Source organism: Prionailurus bengalensis, chromosome D3 (assembly GCF_016509475.1).
Source record: "Prionailurus bengalensis isolate Pbe53 chromosome D3, Fcat_Pben_1.1_paternal_pri, whole genome shotgun sequence".
Classification (NCBI taxonomy): Eukaryota; Metazoa; Chordata; class Mammalia; order Carnivora; family Felidae; genus Prionailurus; species Prionailurus bengalensis.
This window is the reverse complement of record NC_057356.1, coordinates 36,431,796-36,453,380: the sequence shown is the minus strand read 5'-3', so window position 1 is coordinate 36,453,380 and position 21,585 is coordinate 36,431,796. Positions and strand designations below refer to the sequence as shown.

The 21,585-nt window shown below is 38.9% G+C and overlaps 1 protein-coding gene across 9 annotated transcripts in view; it reads left to right on the top strand.

Annotated features, from left to right (window-relative positions):
• PTPRM (protein tyrosine phosphatase receptor type M) overlaps positions 1–21,585 on the top strand; it is a 798,103-nt gene that overhangs the window by 133,378 nt on the left and 643,140 nt on the right. The gene's annotated exons all lie outside the window — the stretch shown is intronic.

Sequence of the window (21,585 nt, the reverse complement as noted above, 5' to 3'; positions counted from 1 at the left end):
CAGACCAGCTTGCCTTGACCTTGCTTCTTGTATTCTGCTGTGAGGGAAACTTACATGAATTTACACGTGACTTACATGAATGCGGGGTTTTTGTTGTTGTTTTATGAATGTGTTTCCATTACTGTTTTAATAGCTAACACTGGAGGGGTTACTACTTGCTGAGCACCCCATCTGCACGATCTGTTCCAATTCCTGCCCATCCTTTGAAGGCAGGAGCTTCATCTTCCACTTTGACATACACCTCAGTTGTTGGGAGTATCTCGTCTACAGTCCCACAGCCAATATGTGGCAGAACTAAGATTGGAAACTAGGCAGTCAGATCCCAGAGACTAAACCGTCCTACTGTTTTCTCATGACCTCCTGTTTTAGGACTGTTAAAAGGCTAATGAACAGAAATAAACAGAAACACACACGGCACATTGGTAGCCAGCACTATATCTGTAACATTTAACTTAATCCACTCCTTCTCCCAAAAAAACATTGACTCTCCACCATGTGTGATGTTGTGTGGAAAACATGAAGACGAATCCCCCACAGGCTCTTTGTTCAGGGAAGGAGTAGGGTATAATAGAGGCAATCTAGAAAATCACTAAAGAACTCTAATTCAAAGTGGAAAATACATGCTTTTTAAAGGCTATAATGAGAGAGTAATTGTGCTTATGGACAATCCAGAAAGGTGTTGTGGAGGAAGTGGAATTTGCACTGGATTCTGGAAGGCCAGGTGGGCTGTCACAGATGCAGCCTAGGGCTGTGGGGTGCAGGGTGGGCCTACAGAAGGTGGGACAAGTATGAATAAATACAGGGAAGGGAGAGATGGGACTGGTATTTTCAGAAGTGGGAAGTGTAGCTTGAAGTGTAGTGCATTGTAGAGAGAGATTTGGTAGTACCGGTCTTAGAAAGCCACAGGACCCCAGGTTGGCGTTCAGAGGCAGCGCAGTATCACAGAAAGCCTTGGCGTTGATTTGTTTTAGGCGTGGCTGGTCCCCGCTGTGCCAGTCTCGTGATTGAGACTCGTGATCGAGATCGAGAGTAGCCCAAGTGATCCCGGAAGCCTGATAGCTTGCTTCTGGGGGGTCCAGTATTCCCGGGGCTTGTAATGACCCCTCTGTTTATATCATTTTCCCTTTCTGTTGTCAACTTCCCTTAAATTTGAGGACTCCCCAGCCCCAGAACATAGGAAGGATGTGTGTTCTAGTCTTAATAATTCCATGTGTCGCATGTTTCTGTAGTCACTTTCCATTCTGTGAAATACGAGAAAAGGATGGTCGTTAATGACAGTTGTTCCTCATGATGGAGACTGCTTTGGGAGACACTTAACTTTGATTTTGATTAGGTGTGAACAGTTAATAGTGGCAAGCATGGGAAACTCCTTTCCATAACAGTATTAAATATAAGGAGAAGGAACAGGATATAAGAATGTGTTCATGAAATGTTACATGGATGTGGTAAGTTTTAAAGGTCAGAATGTATACGTTTAAGACAGTATTTTAAAAACTGAGGTTAAAGAACAGCTTTAGAGAGGGGTGCCTGGGTGGCTCAAGTAGTTGAGCGACTGATTCTCGATCTCGGCTTGGGTCATGATCTCACGGTTCTTGGGTTCAAGCCCCGCATCTGGCTCTGCGCTGATGATGTGGAGCCTGCTTGGGATTCTGTCTCTCCTTCTCTCTGACCCTCAGCCGCTTCTGGTCTCTCTGTCTCTCTCAAAGTACATACATACATATATGCATACATACATAACTTTAAAAAATAGCTTAAAGAAAAAGAAATCGCTGCAAAGCTTTATTGAAGGCCTATGGAGAGTAGCCCTGTGCTGAGTTTTTCTCAGGCTTTGTCTCATGCAATTCTGACAGTAGCCCTGAGCTGGAAGGGCTGTCGTTAGCCCCATTTTGCAGATGGGAAAACAGAAGCTTAGAGTTTGGTTGACTTGACCAATGTGCTGGAAGTGCTAACATGTGGCAGAGATGGGGCTTGAACCCAAGGTAACCTTCCTCCAGAAGCTGCTGTTCTCTAGCTAACCTTCCCTATAGATGGACAGTCAGAGCTGCTCATCACAGCAGTAAAATCCTCTAGCAAAGCATACAAACCAAAAATGAGTCCCAGGTCCTTGAGTTATTCCTGGTATAAAAAGGTAATTTTTAGGGGTGCCTGGATGGCTCAGTTGGTTAAGTGTCTGACTCTTGGTTTCGGCTCAGGTCATGATCTCACGGTTCGTGAGTTCGAGCCCCACATTGGGTTCCGTGTTGTCAGTGCAAAGCCTGCTTGGGATTCTCTCTCTCCCTGTCTCTCTCTGCACCTCTCTCACTTGTTCTCTTTGTCTCTCTCAAAATGAATAAATAAACTGAAAGACAAAGGTAATATTTTTAAATGTTTATGTATTTTGGAGAGAGAGAGAGAGAGAGAGACAGACAGACAGACAGACAGACCATGAGTGTGGGAGGGGCAGAGAGAGAGGGAGACCCAGAATCAGAAGCAGGCTCCAGGCTCTGAGCTGTCATCACAGAGCCCAGTGTGGCGCTCCAGCTCGCAAACGGCGAGATCATGACCTGAAGTCAGATGCTTCCCCTTAAGTCTGAGCCACCCGGGCACCACCCCCCAAAAAAGCTAATTTTTAAATGTCAGATTGATTTTGATAACACTTTGCCCCTTACTGTCGTTGGCCATGTTTACATAAGTGCAGTGATGCATTGGGCATGGTTCCCGATAGGCTGCCACACAGTCTTTTGTGCTACGCCACCATGCACCAGTCGATGGCACTTAATGCTTAGAGGGGCCGTGCGAGGGCTGGTGGGTGGGTACCCTGCCTTGCGGTCGCCTCTGAAAGTTTTGAGTGCAATCAGCAGTCCATGCTACTCAGGAGGTTTAGGACAGTTTACTTGAGGTTTCTGCACATCATTGTGTAAGTTTTAAGCTTTAAAAATGTCCTTGTCTGTCTTTGACATACCTAGACAGAGGTGTCTGATGCCATGCTGCTTAGTAAGGTAGTTCAGGTGGTGTGGCTCACAATTTGTGGCCAACCTCCCATCTGAATGCAGTTTTCTCTTTATACTATCTTCAGTGAAGCTAATGGGCTTTGACAGGAGTATTGACACTCCCCCCATGATGGTTTGAGGATAAGTAGATAAAATTTTTGCTTAAACTCCTTAATGTAAAATTAGTTCATTATAAAAGTTCCTTTCTCTGTGCCTCAGTGACACTGACAGCCTTATTAATACTTTTCAATATTCTAATGTCAGCAGCCATTTAATATCAATTTAATCATTTTAATGGTTAATGTTGGCTTTTTAGCATGATCATTTAAATGTCCCAAAAGATTGGGTTTATTATTCCTCACCAAGTAGATTCATTTTAAAGTCAAGAAAATCACATTACTTACAACATCAGACATACCTTTTCAGGGATTTTTCTTTAAATCATTCTAATTTATTGTTCTGACACTGAGTTATAGATCTATTTTGACTTACTTCATTTCTTAATAGGATCACAAAAAGGCTTTTTTTGCAAATTAAGCCATCAGAAAATGAAAACAATCTCATGTTCCCCCCCCGCCCCGATTCTAGCAATACTCTTAAAAGTTTAGCACACAGTATCTCAATTTAAGTTTTCCTAGGAACAGGTTTGCAAAGTAGATATCTTTTCATGTACAATAGCCTGTTTTACCTGTGCCACAGATAATTGTTGGAATCACGTTTATCACTTTACTGACATATTTTGATGCACTAATTCATAGGAATGTGTAAATGTTTCATTATTATAGATGTTCAAGTGTGCTATGTAAGAATCATCAAGGGGTGCCTGGGTGGCTCAGTCGGTTGGGCGACCGACTTCGGCTCAGGTCATGATCTCGCAGTCGTGAGTTCGAGCCCTGCATCGGGCTCTGTGCTGACACCTCAGAGCCTGGAACCTGTTTCAGATTCTGTGTCTCCCTCTCTCTCTGCCCCTCCCCTGTTCATGCTCTGTCTCTGTCTCAAAAATAAATAAACGTTAAAAAAAAAATTAAAAAAAAAAAGAATCATCAAAAACTTCTAATGGCATGTGTGTTTTCATAGTTACCAGTTCACACTGGTCATCCTATCGCTGGGTCTTTGTTTATGCACGTTTCTATGCAGAACCCATTCATGGGGCTGTCTTTACTGTGCAGGCTTTATACTTGCAGATGATCCATAGAAACACAAACAAGGAATTGTAACAGCGGTATTTCATTCCTAAAGCTGAATGATGGCAGGCATAATGACTGTGACTAACATCTGGAGTGGTTTATTAAAGGGAAACCTGCCAAGATTGTTAGCATATACCAAACAGCACTATCCATATGTGCCATTTCATCACTATTGAACGTTGGGGTGTGTTAGTATGAAGGGAAAATGAATTCAATCTAGCAAAGTATCACTACTAACACATTATCTTTCCAGAGCCGATTTTGGTTTAGCTCGTCGGAGCAGTTTGCCAGAGATTTTTAAGATCCTGACCATCACTCATCTGGAGGGTTTCTAAACATACAGGTACTTGGTTACTTGATCTTGCCAGAATTAAAATGTACCCCTTCATTGAACTCCTGCTGAGTTCTTGTTCTATAAATGTCCTCCAAATTCTAAAAAGAATGAAAGATTATCATTTACAAATACATAAAATTAGCAGATATTGAGGACCTACTACATGTTCAGTCTTATTGGAAGCTTGGTACACACACTGAAGGAGTTTAATAGGGACCTTGTCCAGGGGGGTCAAGGAAGAGCACTGTGGTGCCATTGCCAAATTTCTTGGAGTCATACTGACTTCCTCTTCGCTTTTTTCATTATCGCGTAGCTCTGTAGCTGAATAGAGGGTATTAAGTCAGTGGGTTGGTCCTTATCAAACTATAAAAGGTTCAGTTCTTATGAATACTATACTTCTAATAATCTGGCGAGTCAGTTTTATTTAAATAATAATCTAGGGAGGCTACCCTAATCTGGCGTGGTAATATCCTCATTAGGCCTAGTAGAGGGTATTAAGGCCATCTACATTCTGTCCGTGGGAATGGAGGGAGACGACGCAGATCTTCAAGAATCGTATTTGGATAGTTTTTCTTAGAATGGAGAAAACATTGTTCCCCAGAAAGGGTTTCCCCTTTGTTCCAATCACTGCTGGGTGCTGCCGAAGCCCGGAAGAGAAGGGAGCGAGAACATCACCATCTTTTGGTTCCATCGTAATCGGGGTGATTGTGTTAGTAAATAAGATGTGCAGATAGTTCATGAGTTGTATGGTGGAGGTGCTCGCAAGTATGGAGGGAGCACTGTGGGAGAGACGAGTGGTTTAATGTGCTCGTTGGACAAACTTAGTCTCTCGCAAAATCTCATCACCTCTCCTTGAAACGAGCACAGCAAACGCCCTCCCAAACCACCCATGTGGTCTGTCATTCCCTCACCCTGTGCAGCTACTCTTTACAGTTTGCATTGAATAGGAGTTCCTCTCCCCACAGAAGTCCTGCTGCTGCTCTCACCTCCCCACCCTCCCCCCCGTCTGGCTCTCTTCTCTAGAACCCTACGGCTGCAGCCCCAGGGCAGCCCCTTTCCTAGCTGGGACTTTGAAGTCGGCTCTAACTGGTCTTTTGCTATCGGTCTCCCTTTGCCCCATGCCATCTGCCATCTTGCTGTCATTCATGCAGTGCGTATGTCATCCCTTCCATAAACACCAGACTTCTTGGGAAGACCCCATGGCCTTCTTCCATTCTTCCCACATTCTCACAGCAGGCTGTGATGTTCACTCTTCTGAGGCTTTCACTCTGCCTTTTATTCTACGCAAAGGGCTCTTCCCCCTTTGTCCTGTGGATTCCTTGTCAGCCTTCAAAAGGAAGGTCAGGCCTTCACATTTTCGCTTCTAAGTGATGGAGCTTCCTCCTTCAGGGTCTCGTGCCCCTTCGATACCCCAGGGATGCACATCTCCCATAGCATTTCAACTTTCTGTCTCCTCCGTATTCTGTGAGCTGCTCGAGGGTAGGGATTTGTCTTAGTCAGCTGTGCATTCCCAGGGCCTCACACACTGTAGGTGTACAACCGGTGTTTTGGAGTAAACCTGACTGAGGTGCTAGTTGAACGTGCCCTTGAAGGAGTAAAATTTGTCAGTGAGGAATACAGATTAATATGCATTCACCATTAGACAAATTCAGGCGGATACCTCACTTTTAAAAATGTGTCTTAGCAGCATAGACATCCTGGAGGGATATTGAAAGGCCTGCATGAAGCCTGCAGGGAGAGATGGGGCATTTGCCACTGTTGTGTTTCTGTGACATTACAAGTCTATGTCTTAAATGTGTGCGGTTTTAAATAATCAGTTACATAGCAGTGTTGATTTGAAGCTTTTAACCCATTTCTTAGATATTTGGCTTATTTGATTTCCAGTCATTCTTATTTCTGAATTGCGATTTTGCAGCTTTAGAAGGTACCAATCACCAGTGCCTTAGTGGCTCCCATGTGTGTGCACATGTGCACGCCCACATGCACAACACACATATGCACAACATACATCTGTAGCTGGAGAAGGTTGCTAAGGTCCTCTGATCCCATATGTCTCCCTGAAGACAGGTACACCATTGGTAAATATGCACAATTGAAGAGGTACCAACTTGGGAATTACAGCCTCTGGTAATGTGAGTGTCTGCAGTTGTTGTGGGCATTTCGCCATTCCTAATACTGGCCATCTTTTCTGTCTTCTTTTCTTGCTTTCTGCTGCTTCCTTTCCCACCTTTTCTCTTCCTCTGCTCTTGCCTTTGCTTGTCCTTGCTAGTGACTTCCCCCACCCCCTCTAACACGCACATACTGTTTATTGCTTCCTGGTGAGCTCCTAGTTGAGAAGACTCCTGGTAAGCCGACAAGTCAGGCCAGAAATGATGCTATGACACAATCTTATATGCAGGAGGACTTTAGGAGGCTCACTTATTGAGGCTCAAAATTGTGGAATGTACAAATGTGTCCAGAGGACTGACTCAAGACCGTGTCTACCACTGAATTTTTGTTCTTGAGGTAGGTGGGTGGAAGGGAGTTTATTTGCAAGCTGAACATTTATTGTTCATTTGTATTCCTTCTTTTTTTTTCTTTTTTTAAAAAAAAAATTTTTTTTTTCAACGTTTATTTATTTTTGGGACAGAGAGAGACAGAGCATGAACGGGGGAGGGGCAGAGAGAGAGGGAGACACAGAATCGGAAACAGGCTCCAGCCTCTGAGCCATTAGCCCAGAGCCCGACGCGGGGCTCGAACTCACGGACCGCGAGATCGTGACCTGGCTGAAGTCGGACGCTTAACCGACTGCGCCATCCAGGCGCCCCTGTATTCCTTCTTTTTAATATCATTTGCCCATTTTCTGTGTGTCTGCTTTTGTTTTACTAACAGAAAAAGCATTAGGATTCCTGACAAACAACTATTTACTTGGCGTATCCCTTGTATCTGTAAGTAGCTAGGTACATGAGATGGCTGGAGCAAGGTGTTGCTGGGGAGAGTTGAGAATAAAATAGGGATCTTTGAATTTCTGAGCATCCTGCTTTGTTGATGTTTAGAAGTCAACTTCAGAGCTGAGGTGGAAAATATCTCTATATTGTTTTTCCTGTTTCTACTGAATATTAATAGCATGAGTCCACCCTTCCTCTTAAATGGCCCTGGAGGTAACATTTTGTTTACTTGGTGTTTTATTTTGTTTTGTGTTGGTTTGGTTTTGCATTGCTTTTTTCTGTAATCGCTTTCCAGAGACATACATTCTGGATCAAATTACTCATTATCCTAATCCCAGGATTTTCCTGTTTTACCTAGTTCTATGCAGTAAATCTTATAATTCATACAAATACCTTATCCATCCAGCATGATGGTAGAAGGAAAGATATTATAACGTCAGTAAAATTTTCTTGGATGATTGAAACTTATTAAATACAAAATTTTACATTTTAACTATTTTATGATAATATTGCTGAAAATATATTACCTATATCAGACTACTAACATCTTAGTACCATCATTATTTTCTGGTAGGTTTATATCCAGGAGTAGGATTAATGAGTCATACAGTATGCATGTGCTAAGCTTCAGTAGACACAATAAAATAGTTTTCCAATGTTAATGTGTCAATGTCCAGTCCTTCAAGAGTGTTAGAGTGTTTTGGTTTTTCCACATGCTCACCAATACTTGGTCTGTCATTTTTATTTTATACATTCTGGTGACTGTGGGGTATTGTCATGTTGTGATGCTGGCTTACAATTTCTTGATGACTGAGGAAGTTTATCACCTTTTAATGTATAATTAGCCATTTTAACCATTTGAGTATCTTTGTATGAAGGGTCTGTTCAAGTCTTTTGCCCATATTTCCTTTGGATATCCTGTCTTCTAAATACTACTTTGTAGTAGTTTTTCTAAATTCTCTAAGTGCTGTATTGGATATATTTAATGAAAATATATTTTTTCATTTGCTGTGTTTCATCCTTACTCTCTTAATGATGTCTTTTGATAACCAGAAGCTTTTGATTTTTAAAGTCTAATTATTAAAGTTGTTTCTTTAATAGTTAACATTTTCAGTGGCCTCTTTAAAATTTTTCTTGCCTGTACAAAAGTCACTAAGATATTCTCCTATGTTTTCCTTTAAATATGTTATTATCTTTCACATTTATATTTTAGTTCTTATAGAATTGATTTTTGTGAATTGAGTGAGGGAAAGTCAATCTACCTTTCTTCCATATCCAGTTGACACAGCACCATTTATTGAAACAAGACAATCCTTTTCCCCATTACACTGAAGTGTCATTGTGATAAATCACTCTATTGTGTTGCTTTCATTGTGGAATACTATAAGGACTTGTAGAATTTTGTACCTTTCACAAGTTTGTTTATGAAAATCTGTATGTTACGATATGCCATCAGAGGGAGTTGATGTGGAAGGTCCCTTATATTTCCTTGCTAATAGAAAAAAATAAAAATATTTTATAAAGATAAATATTTGTCTGAGATTGAAAATAAGGAAAGAAGGAATCTTGATGGTGAAAATAATCTACATGACTGATAAAGATAACTAGACCAGATAAACCCTTTATATGCTGGAGGCTTTTTTGTTTTTAACTGTTTGTTTATTTTTGAGAGAGAGAGAGAGCGCGAGCGCACAAGTGGGGGAGGAGCAGAGAGAGAGAGGGAGACCCAGAGTCTGAAGCAGGCTCCAGGCTCCGAGCTGTCAGCACAGAACCTAATGTGGGACTTGAACCCAAGAACTATGATATCACGACCTGATCTGAAGGTGGACGCTGAACCGACTGAGCCACCCAGGCACCCCTATGTGTTCGAGTTTCAATGTCTGACAGAACCAAGTGAATATGAGCAAGAATTAGGCTTCCTGCATAAACTGAACAGCCTGGAAAGGGTGGCAAAATTCTACCTGCTGGCTAAAGGATGAAGCATAGAAACTGAAGTCTTAAGACAACAGATGTAAACAAGACAAGTTATGGGGATTAGATATTCTAGATTGTGCAATACATGCATTTGAAATGGAATTCTTCTTCTAATGACTCTGGGGAAGCCCTGAACTAAGAAACCCATATGAAATCTAACTAAGTACTCTTTTGTGACATTGAGCTGAGGTAAAAGTGACCATGGGATCATTCCATAGGAATGCTTCTCAGGACTGTAAGAGAAAATAATTTGTAATTAAGATGGTAAAACTATACAAAGCTTTTCAGGTAGAAATGGAGAATGTTAAGGGCTTTCAAAGAGAATGGGCAGATTATTGGCAAAGGAATAGAAGAGTGACTATAGATTGAATAATAATAGATTATACCAGACACTGGAATTGAAAGTGCTAAGAGAAAATGTGTTAACCTATAATTTTATACCCAGCTAAATTATCACTCAGACTTAAGGATGAAATTAATACATTTTTGACTTGAACAGGAATACAAGATAATTAAAAAAATACAAATAGGGAATGAAAACAAATAATTAATGTTACTCATAATTACAGAGATAAATATTAAAATAACAATTTTTTACCTACTCAGTCCATCAAACTGAGATAGAGAAGAATCATGTTGACAAGGCTCTAGAGACATTTAACTGCCTCACACTTCACTGATAAGTTTACATTGCTACATTTTTTAGAGAACAAGACAGCAAAGACCTTAAATTGTACAAGATCTTTTAACCTGCAGTTTTACTTTAGGAATATATTCTAAGGAAGTCATTTAAATCATATTTATTTAGCTACATAGTTTTCATACCAGTGTTCTTAAGAGTTCAGGGTTGAAAATAAATGTCCAACATGGGATGATTATTAAATCTGTAATAACAGAATACTGTATAATCACTAAAACCAACATTTCAGTGATATGGCAACTGATATAAAAATACATTAAAATAAATACACTAAATGAAAAAACTATAAAATGTTAATAGCATGATCTCTTTTTAAAAATGCATATAATTTACACCTAAAATATTTGAAGATACATCAATATGTCAACATGTATATTTACTTCTATATGTAGCTCAAAAGTTTTTTTTTAACATTTATTTTTTATTTTTGAGAGAGAGAGAGAGAGAGAGAGAGAGAGAGAGAGAGAGAAAGCATGAGTGGGGGAGGGGTAGAGGGAGAGGGAGACACAGAATCCAAAGTGGGCTCCAGGCTCTGAGCTGTCAGCATAGAGCCTGACGTGGGACACAAACTCACCAACCTGTGACATCATGACCTGAGTTGACATCGGACACTTAACCGACTGAGCCACCCAGGTGCCTTATCACTCAAAGTTTTAACAGTGGTTGTACTTTGGTTTTTAGTATTGTGTAGTTTTAAAACAGTCTTCATTTGTCTCTGTTTTAATAATTTTTCAGAGTTAGATAATTTTGTAGAAGGAAAAGAAGAAAGAAATTTCACTTTGGAGGAAACACACAGAAAACATCGTGAGCATTATAATGTAATACTTAACATACACAGCAGCTTCATAGAACTGGTGATCATCAGAGTCCAATGAGCTGTGGCCAGTTCATAGTTTTTTCATTGATTATAAGGATTAAGATGAAGTTATTTCTGCATTTTAAATTCCAGTAAATAATTTTAATTTTTTAAATTAAAATTTCTTTGGGGTGCCTGGGTGGCTCAGTCAGTTGAATTGTCTGACTTCAGCTCAGGTCATGATCTCATGGTTCGTGGGTTCGAGCCCTGTGTCGGGCTCTGTGCTGACAGCTCAGAGCCTGAAACCTGCTTCAGCTTCTGTGTCTCCCTCTCTCTCTGCTCCTCCCCTGTTCACACTCTGTCTCTCTCTCAAAGATAAATAAAGATTGAATAATTTTTTACATTAAAATTTCTTTAAAAACTCAAAGGATAAAGGGACACCGTATTATTTAACATACAGAGAATGTATGAATATTATTTTTCTTATTTTGTTCAGTAGTTCTCTTCACGATTCTCTACTCCTGTAATTGTTTTTATACATTTTATTTTTCTGTCTAGATAGCCAAGGGACATTACTTTGGGCTCAGATCATCTGCGAATGACACATAGTGATCATCTGTTACAGGCAAGAGGGTGTGAGAGATGTCAAGAATAAGGCAATAATGAGGGTTTGTGTGTGCCAAAACTTTTTCATTGAGATTTAAAAATAGCTTAAGAGAGGTGCCTTTTCAAATAGAAGATAACTTTAAAAGGATTGGAAGCCAAGATTCTGATACGGAAGAACAGACTGTCCCAGTGGAACACAATGCAAACTATACCCTTGTTCTTGCCAAAAGGAAAGTTGCTTCCACCTATGTAAAAGAGATTATCCTGAAAATAGATACTGCACATACTGAGAATTTTGAGAGTACCGGGGATGAGACATGAGTGGAAACAGAAAAAAATTGTATGAATTATTAGCCATCTAGCTTTTAAACTTTTCCTAGGAAATTTTTGAGGCTAGCCATGTAAAAATCCTTCAAGATTTGGGAGTGGGGGAGGAAGGAAGTTGAACAAAGACAAAAAATTTGACCTTTACAGCAGCGAGTTTTAAATCATTGATATTTGGTGACTCTAGATGCCTGAATTCCTTTTGGAGATAATTGTGGAATCAGTTTTAAAAACGTACCTCATATCTGAGACAGCATTTGTAAGCTCATTATAGAAGAATATAAAGCATTATTAGTTACTTGAGGCCCTTTCCTTTTAACTTTGTATTATGCAACTTAAAATCATGAAGGAAAGAAAAAAATATTAATCACCTGCAGGCTCTTTTTAAATGACTTAAGGGAACTTTTCCCCTGGGTCTTTAAGCAAAATGTAAATGAACATCCAGTGGCAGTTACCTAAAAATGTATTGTGTAATTCTTTACAAGATGTGTCCCACATTCTCTTGTGTTAGCTGTGGTTTAGAGAGAGAACAGAACAGGTGGAGTTCATACTTTAAAAAAAAATTTTTTTTAACGTTTATTTATTTTTGAGAGAGAGAGAGACAGAGCATGAGTGGGACACCCAGAATCCGAAGCAGGCTCTAGGCTCTGAGCTGACAACACAGAGCCTGACACGGGGTGCGAACCCACGAACCGTGAGATCATGGCCTGAGCCGAAGTCTGACGCTTAACCCACTGAGCCACCCAGGTGCCCCAGGTGGAGTTCAAACTTGATTGGGAAAGCCAAAACTATTTCTGGCTCTACCAATAACTGGATGTGTGGCTTAGAAAATCATTTAATCTCCTTGAGTTCAATTTTTCTGTCTATTATATGAGTGGGTTGAATGTATTAGCAGGTGATCTTCAAAGTCCTTGCTACTACAGTATTCTATTTGTGTGTTCAGACACAATGATTCCAAAAGTTGATACTCTATCTGTTGACTTTTCCAGCATTCTAGCAAGAATTACTTTAGCACTAGAATATTGCAGAATCTGCTATTTAAAAGTGTTTTCGATTATTTATACTCAACTGCTTTATTCAGCTCGTGATTTGGCTTTCAGAAAGCATACAGAAAGGTTTTTAAAGAAAATGAATATCGGACTACAGAAATATACATTAAACAGGGGATTAAGAATATATATTTTTGGTAGTATATCTGACTTTTACAATATCATATTGAAAGCCTTAATTGTAACCAAATAATGTTTTCCAGTCTGTGTTTAACTATACATCAACTCAGTGGACGATTCATAAAGAGTATAATTGACAGCTGGTAAAACCCTTGCAAAAATGAATCAGCTTTTAACTCATATTAAATTATCCTTTTCTAAAAGACTGAAAACTATAATCAAGTTCTTTCTGTGTAATTTGCTATAGATTACTACTTTAAGAAAATAACATCCTTTGTTAAGAAGGCTTTTCTATTATTGGCTTATGGTGTCCCCTACTCCCACTGAATTAAAGCTTTCAACCTGCTGCTAGATGCCCTGAGCTTCTCACCTGAACATTTTTACAATGAGAGCATAATGAATGTTGAAACTGGCATAGATTATTTAAAATAGCCTTAGATTAGCTCTCTATTGCTGCTCTTGACCTACCCAGAAAGAAAAGAAACAAGTCCTTTAGTACAGAGATGGAATTGTTGTCAAATGCTTTAAAGCTTAAATTGTACAGATGAAGCCTGTAGCTTCCCATTGTTGCTTTCTGTTTATTTCTTGGGTTCACTTATTAGATGAGCAAATATGAATACTCTGACAATTATAATTTACTCATTGTGTATTATAAACAGCAGAAAACAATGTAATAATTGGTATATGGAAGGAGCAGGAGCTTAAAATTGCTCATTTATGCATTTATCAAAAATAATACTAAACTTTATGGGTGAACATCCTGTAGATAGAGTGTTAAAAATGCAGCCAAGGTTTCTGCCTTCACAGAGACTTTGGGATTTTGGTCAAGACGTTTATTTATTTTATTTTATTTTTTTATTTTTTATTAAAAAAATTTTTTTTTTCAATGTTTTTTATTTTATTTTTGGGACAGAGAGAGACAGAGCATGAACGGGGGAGGGGCAGAGAGAGAGGGAGACACAGAATCGGAAACAGGCTCCAGGCTCTGAGCCATCAGCCCAGAGCCCGACGCGGGGCTCGAACTCACGGACCGCGAGATCGTGACCTGGCTGAAGTCGGACGCTTAACCGACTGCGCCACCCAGGCGCCCCAAGACGTTTATTTTTATTCTCTTTATAGATGCTGAGGGCTTTTAACAAAATTCAGCACCTGTTCCTGACTTTACAAAAACATTAAGAAAAAAAAACACCCACAACTCAATAAAATAGGAAGTGGTAGACCATTCTGTGTTAGTTAAACATTAGCTAAAATATTTAGATCAACATCTTTATTAAAATTGAAATGTGAGAATCATTCCCAGTAGCCCCCAAACAAGACGAGGATTACAGCATCGTTCACTCTGTTTAACTTTATATTGGGGGGATTAGTCAATGAAATCAGACAGGAAAGATAATTAGAGGCGTAAGAATTGTACAAGAAGGAATGAAGACTATTTCTTTGCAGGTGATACCCGGAAAATCCAAAAGAATCAATGAGGAAACTAACACAAACAATAAAGAATTCAGGAAGGTACCAGGATATAAGATTAGCTTACGAAAATCAAACATTAACTGACCAGAAGGTAAAATGATAGAGAATATCCTATTTATGACAGCAACAACAATAACAAGGAAATAAAATACTTGGTAGAAAAATTAGGTGTGTGTGTGTGTGTGTGTGTGTGTGTGTGTACACACACACACAAATCTATATAAGGAAAACTGCAAAACTGTCTTGGAAGGTTTAAAGTGGACTTGAGCAACAAATAGGTAGTCATAACTGTGTTCTTGGATTTGATTAGTCAACGTGATAAAGATGTCATTTATCTTTAGGTTAATCCATTTAATGCAATCAGTAAAAGTGATGGATTTTTACTTTGAGCTTAACAATTTGATTCTCATGTTCATACAGAAAGTAAACATGCGAGAATATTTAGAAAAACATGAAAGAAGAATCACGGGGGAGGGGTTGCTTTTTCTTGCTATTCGCATATCCTCAGGAAGGAAATAGTGCCATGCTAATGCATCAGGTGGCCCTTAGGGGGAAAAAATCCAGAAATAGACCCAAGGGCATACAGAAATCCAGTACAATGAAAGTAGCTTCTCCAACCAGTGGGAAAAGATAGAGTATAAAAAAATAGATTTTATTTACTGTTTTCATTTTTAATAGTGGTAAAATATACATACAATTTACCATCTTAGCCATTTTTATATATACAATTCAGTAATGTAAAGTATATTCACATTGTTGTGCAACCAATCTCTAGAACTCCTGTCATCTTGCAAAATTGAAACTCTATACCTATTAAGCAACATCTCCTCATCCCCCCAACCCCAGCCCCTGTAACCACCATTTTTCTTTTTTATCTCTATGAATTTGACTACTCTGGGTACATTATATAAGTGGAATCATTGAGTATTTGTCCTTTCATAACTGGCTTACTTCACTTAGCATAATGGCCTCAAGGTTCATCCATGTTATAGCATGTATGAGAATTTCCTTTCCTTTTAAAGACGAATGGTATTTTATTGTATGTATAGACCACATTTTGTTTATACATCCATCTTTGGACCCTTGGGTTGCTTCTACCTTTTGGCTATTGTGAATAATGCTGCAATGAACATGGGTGCAAAACATTTATTTGAGACCCTGATTTCAGTTTTTTGGGGGTGTATACCTAGAAGTGGAATTGAAGGATCATATAGTAATTCTATTTTTATTTTTTTGAGGACCCATCATATTGTTTTAAGCAACAGTCACTCTTGTCCCTCTTGTCAAAAATCATTTGATTCTATATGTGAAAGTTGATTTCTGGGCTGTTTATTCTATTCCATTGTTGTATAGACCTTATTTTTTTGTGTAGTTTAGGTTTATAGAAATAATTGAACAAAAAGTACAGAGAGTGCCCATATATCCTCTCTCCCCCTAGTTTCCCGTTTTTCACATTTTATATCAGTGTGGTACATTTGTTGTAATTGGTGAGCCAATATGATAGATTACTATTAACTTAAGTCCATTGTTCACATTAAGATCCACACTTTGTGTTGTACATTTTATAGGTTGTGACAAATGTACAATGACGTGGGTCCTGCATAGTAGTAGCCTATAGAATAATGGTTTATCTGCCCTAAAAATCTCCTGTGCTGTACCTATTAATCCCTCCCTTGCTTGCCTCCCCACTGGCAATCACTCATTTTTGTCATCTCCATGGTGTTTCCATTTTTAGAATGTCGTGTAGTTGGAATCATCTAGCATATAGCCTCTTCAAATTGGCTTGTTTCATTTAGCAGTATATGCATTTGAAGTTCTTCCACATCTTTTGGTGGTTTGATAGTTCATTTCTTTTTATTGGAAAAGATAGAGTTTTAATAAGTGGTGTTGTGACAAATGGATAATCATCTAGAATACATAGAATAGGGTTCATATTACACAGCATACAGCAGAATACATTTCAGTTGGATCAGGGATCTAATTGTAGGGAAAATTTAAAAAAGGAAAAAGAAAGAAAAATCAAGGGGAAAAAATGAAGCCGGACAAATACTAAGATGAAACATGGGTGAATTCATTTACAAATTGTATATAAGGAAAGCCTTTCTATGACTCAGAAGCCAGATGGAGTAAAAGAAAAGATTGATAAATTTATAACAACATAAAAAAATTAAAAATTTGCATGATAAAAACCACTATAAGCAAAATCAAAAGAGAAATGACACACTGGGAAAGAAATACTTGCAACATGTCAGAAATAAAGGAACAGTCTCCATCATATTAAAGAATTTTTTTTAAAAGTCAAAGAAGAGACCAAAACTCAGGAGATAAATGGATAAAAGACATGAACAAGACAGTTCATGTAAATGGTTATGGAAATGGCTTGTGCCTATGTGAAGATGTTCAAGTTCACTCAGAAAAAGAGAAATGCAAATTAAAGCAACATTTACACTGAAATACCATTTCTTATCCAATAGACTGGCAAAAATTCAAAATCTTGAACAAATTCTATCAGTGGAGCTGAGCTAAAACAGGCTCTGGTGTGAGTGCAAGATGGTGCCCACTTTGCGGAGAGAAATTTGCTAAAGTCTAAGAGAATCGCATTCCTGGCTCTGTCCTTGCTCCTTCCCTCCTGCCCACTTATGTTATAATATACTGTGGAATTCCCCCTCCCCTCACCCTTGGACTTTGTTGGTTTCCTCTACCTACTGTCATGGCAGGCTGGATGGAAATGCCTGGGAATTAATATTCTCTGGGACAGGCTGTCAACCGGTGTGTCCCGAGCACTGATGTAATTCCTCAGGTGAGATTATTTTGCAGCCTGTTCTATGCACCATTTCCCAGCATTTCCCTTCAGGATTAAGCACCTGTCTCTGCTAGGACAGCAGGCTCAACAGAGCATCCCTGCTTGCCTGCATTTGTTTCCTGGTCACAAGGTCTGCTTCTGAAGAACCCAAAGAAAGACTGTATTACGTACGTGCAGCTGCCCTTGGACCCAGCAATCCCAGGCCTTAGAGTTCACCCTGAAAATGAATCTCCTCAAAGTGAAACAACATACACTCAAGATTACTCACTATGGCATTATTTGTATTAACAAATTAAATGTCCAACCCTGGAAGTCTGACTGAATGAACCACGGTACATATATGAAATGGAATATTCTGGAGTCATTAGAAGTAAAGCTGAAGGTCTCTCTGGACTGCTATGGAGTGGTTTTCAGGAAATATAGATGAGGGAAAAGAAAAAGTAAAGAGAATATGTAGATTATGCTACCTTTTATGCAAGAAAGATGTGTATTTGCTGACTTTTGTAGAAAAAGTACAAATAAAAAAAAGTGGAACAATGTTTCTCAAGACATGGGCATGAGGCAACAAAGGACAGTGATCCCTGACAGGACTGAACACTGGAGGCAAGCCTTCTCATGGTCTCTCCTGACTTATGGGGAGAATTTCCAGACCACAGTGCAGGGAAGGGCAGTCTGGAACCCGGTGGAGTCCTTGAGGAGACAGGGATAGGAGTCTGCAGAGACCAAGGTGGCTGGTGTTCATAGCACAGAGCATTGGACAGGAGAGAGGCCACCCAGAGAGGGCACCCTGAAGATACACAGTGTGCCCTTCCACTCTGCATCAGCCCAGTGCGTGCAGGTGAGGAAACTTGTCAAGTCTGGTAAAGGAACCATCAGGAAGGATTGGTAGGAACAGTGCCTAGGTGCCCACACAGCGCCGGGAGCAGTGCTTGTCCTCCTCAACCAGACAGAGAAACCTTCTGGACTTAGAAGTGGGGAAACATTAAACCTAGACTGAGGTCCATTTTATTTTTATTTTATTTTATTTTTAAAAATTTTTTTTCAACGTTTATTTATTTTTTGGGACAGAGAGAGACAGAGCATGAACGGGGGAGGGGCAGAGAGAGAGGGAGACACAGAATCGGAAACAGGCTCCAGGCTCTGAGCCATCAGCCCAGAGCCTGACGCGGGGCTCGAACTCACGGACCGCGAGATCGTGACCTGGCTGAAGTCGGACGCTTAACCGACTGCGCCACCCAGGCGCCCCATTTTTTTTAAATTTTTTTTTTCAACGTTTATTTATTTTTTGGGACAGAGAGAGACAGAGCATGAACGGGGGAGGGGCAGAGAGAGAGGGAGACACAGAATCGGAAACAACTGAGGTCCATTTTAGACACATTTAACACAAATCATTAATGCAAGAAACTCTTTCCAGAACAAATTATGGAAGGGTATAGGAGTGTTTATGTAGTTTTGATTTTGGAAAGATGTAATGTTTTAAATATTCAAATTCAAAGTTAAGTTCAAAGGAATAATAAGAGTGAACCAGAAAATTAAGATCAGACAAATGAACCTGATGATGACATAAACACACAAAAGGTGAATTTGAAAGTGAAAATTATTTAACTTTGGGATCCAAATGCTATATTTCTCTACAGGAAAAACCACCTAACTGCAAAGAGATCTTGAACGCTCCTTAGTGGTATTGATGTACTCTAGTAATGTCCTCTTTTAAAAAATATGCATTTTTTTGTACATATGTGTACAAAATATATATATTTTTTTATAAACTCCTGGAGTTTATGAAAAGTGTGACTCTTCAGAGTCAGGTATTGTTCCTTGCACATAGCTGTTACTCAGTACCTATCTGTTGAATGGATATATCCATGTGTGTGTGTGTGTGTGTGTGTGTATGTATGTATGTATGTGTATGTGTATATATACATGTACATATATACATATACACATACGTGTGTATATATTTGTTGTTGTTAAGGAGCTATTATGTTAGGAATTACAGATAAAATGACAATCATGATAGTTTCTATTGTTGGAGAAGTGTGGCTTTAACTTTTTTTCCCACTTAAATTTAAAAAAAAAAAATAGTGGAAATACTGACCCAGTAAAGCAGAATTTAAATTAGACCAAGCCGACAAGAAACCTGCCCCTCTGCATGTCGTGACTGTTGTAAAAGGGACTTGGATTCACTTACGTCATCATTACACCTGTTGATGCTGGTACATTGCATTATCCCTGTCACAGGTTTTTTTGATAATGATTTTGATCAATGACTTGATCTTGACTGTAACAATTTTTCAGAATCCAGCTGTGCACTTTTATTATATTTGAACTCCATTATGGGTACACAGTATTTATTCAATCCCCCATGGCCAGAGCACATACACTGAGGTCAAGTTAACAGTAAGAGTGAAGGCAGCTGTTTAATGTGAAGACAGAGAGACTAGCAAAAATAAAGAAAGTGGTATTAAATGTTTGTTGGCTGTTCCTGGTATATACATATATTTGAAGTAAACTTAAAAATTTTTAGGGTAATGGGACTCTAGCTCTTATTTTAAACTACTTACTGCTATTGTAGTGTTATTGAAGAGTAAGTGTTGAATTAAAATATTCGGTTCTTATTCATTACATTGACTGGTAGTATTTTAGAGTTGCCTTTCACTCTAGATTTAAACAGATCCAGATGATTTTTCTCAGTTGTGGGCATTCTCTGGTAGCTACTTCGGAAGTTTACTCAGCTCCTCTCTGAACTTGCTGTCTTTAGCAGTGAGATAGACCGTTCTGATTATTGACTACATCTAAATGATGGACTGTCATACTTCATTCTGTCTCATTCTTCTGAGCATTGATATTTAGGTCTGCTTTCTGAAATGATACAGACTGTCATTTCTTTCTTTTCTTTCTTTTTTTTAAAAACAGCTTTATTGACATATAATTCACACACCATACAATTTACTGATTTTAAAGTATACAATTCATTGGTTTTTGTATATAGAAAGACTTGTAAAACCATCACTATGATCTTATTTTAGAGCATTTTCATCACCCATTAGCAGTGAAACCCCATTTCCACCCCTCAACCTCAGTCCTCGGCAATTACTAATGTACTTTGCTTATTTCGGACATTTCATGTAAATGGAATCCTATAATACACAGTCTTTTGTGACTCCTTTCTTTTACTTAGTATAATGTTTTCTAGTTTCATCCATATTGTAGTATATATCAGTATTTTATTCCTTTTTATGGCTTAAAAATTCCTTGTGTGGATATGCCACATTTTATATATCCATTTATCAATTGATAGACTTCTGGGTTATTCTCTCTTTTTGGCTCTTCATGAATAATATTGCTATGAATACTGGCATATAAGATTTTGTATGCATGTATGTTTTCATTTCTCTCAGTTATTTGCCTAGAAGCAGAATTTCTTGGTCCTGTGATAACTCTGTGTTTATATTTTTAAAAAAATGCCCAACTTTTCCAAAGAAACTGCACCATTTTCACTCCCACCTTCAGGGCATGAGGGCTCCATTTTCTCCACATCTTCTCCAGTGCTTGTTATTGTCCATCTTTTTGATTTTTGCTATCCTAATGGGTGAGAAGTGGTACTCACTGTGCATTTGAGTTGCATTTCCCACAGCTAATAATGTTGAGTGTCTTTTCATGTACTTGTTAGCCATTTGTATATCTTTTTTTAAAACATGCATTTATTTTGCGAAAGAACGGGAAAGTGTGCTCACAAGCAGGGGAGGGACATAGAGAGAGGGAGACAGAGGACATGAAGTGGGCTATGCACTGACAGCAAAGAGCCCAATGTGGGGCTTGAACTCAGGAACTGTGAGATCATGACCTGAGCTGAAGTTGAACGCTTAACTGACTGAGCCACCCAGGCACCCCTGTATATCCTTTGAGAATTGTCTCTTCAGATCTTTTGCCCATTTTTACTTGGGTTGTTTATTTCTTCTTGAGTTTTAAGAGTTCTTTATGTATTCTGGATATCAGTCTCTTATTAGATACGTGATTTGAAAATATTTTCTCCCATTCTGTGGGCTGTTGAGAGTACCATTTTGTTTTTAATTTTTTAGCCCTCATAGCCCTTCAAATACTTAAAGATTACTAATCTGTGACTTGCACAGTGCTGACACCTAAAAGGTTTCAGCTGAGGCTTATGAGTAAATCATGTATCTTCACTTCCCTTGTCAGCCCTCTCACCACACTAAATGTACTTCATTTCCTCAGTTGAGTCTCAGAATCCTGCCATCTCTCACGAAGCATGGGGATAGTAGCCATTCTCTGGAAGTCTGCTAATTTGTCCTTGTCCCTGACTGA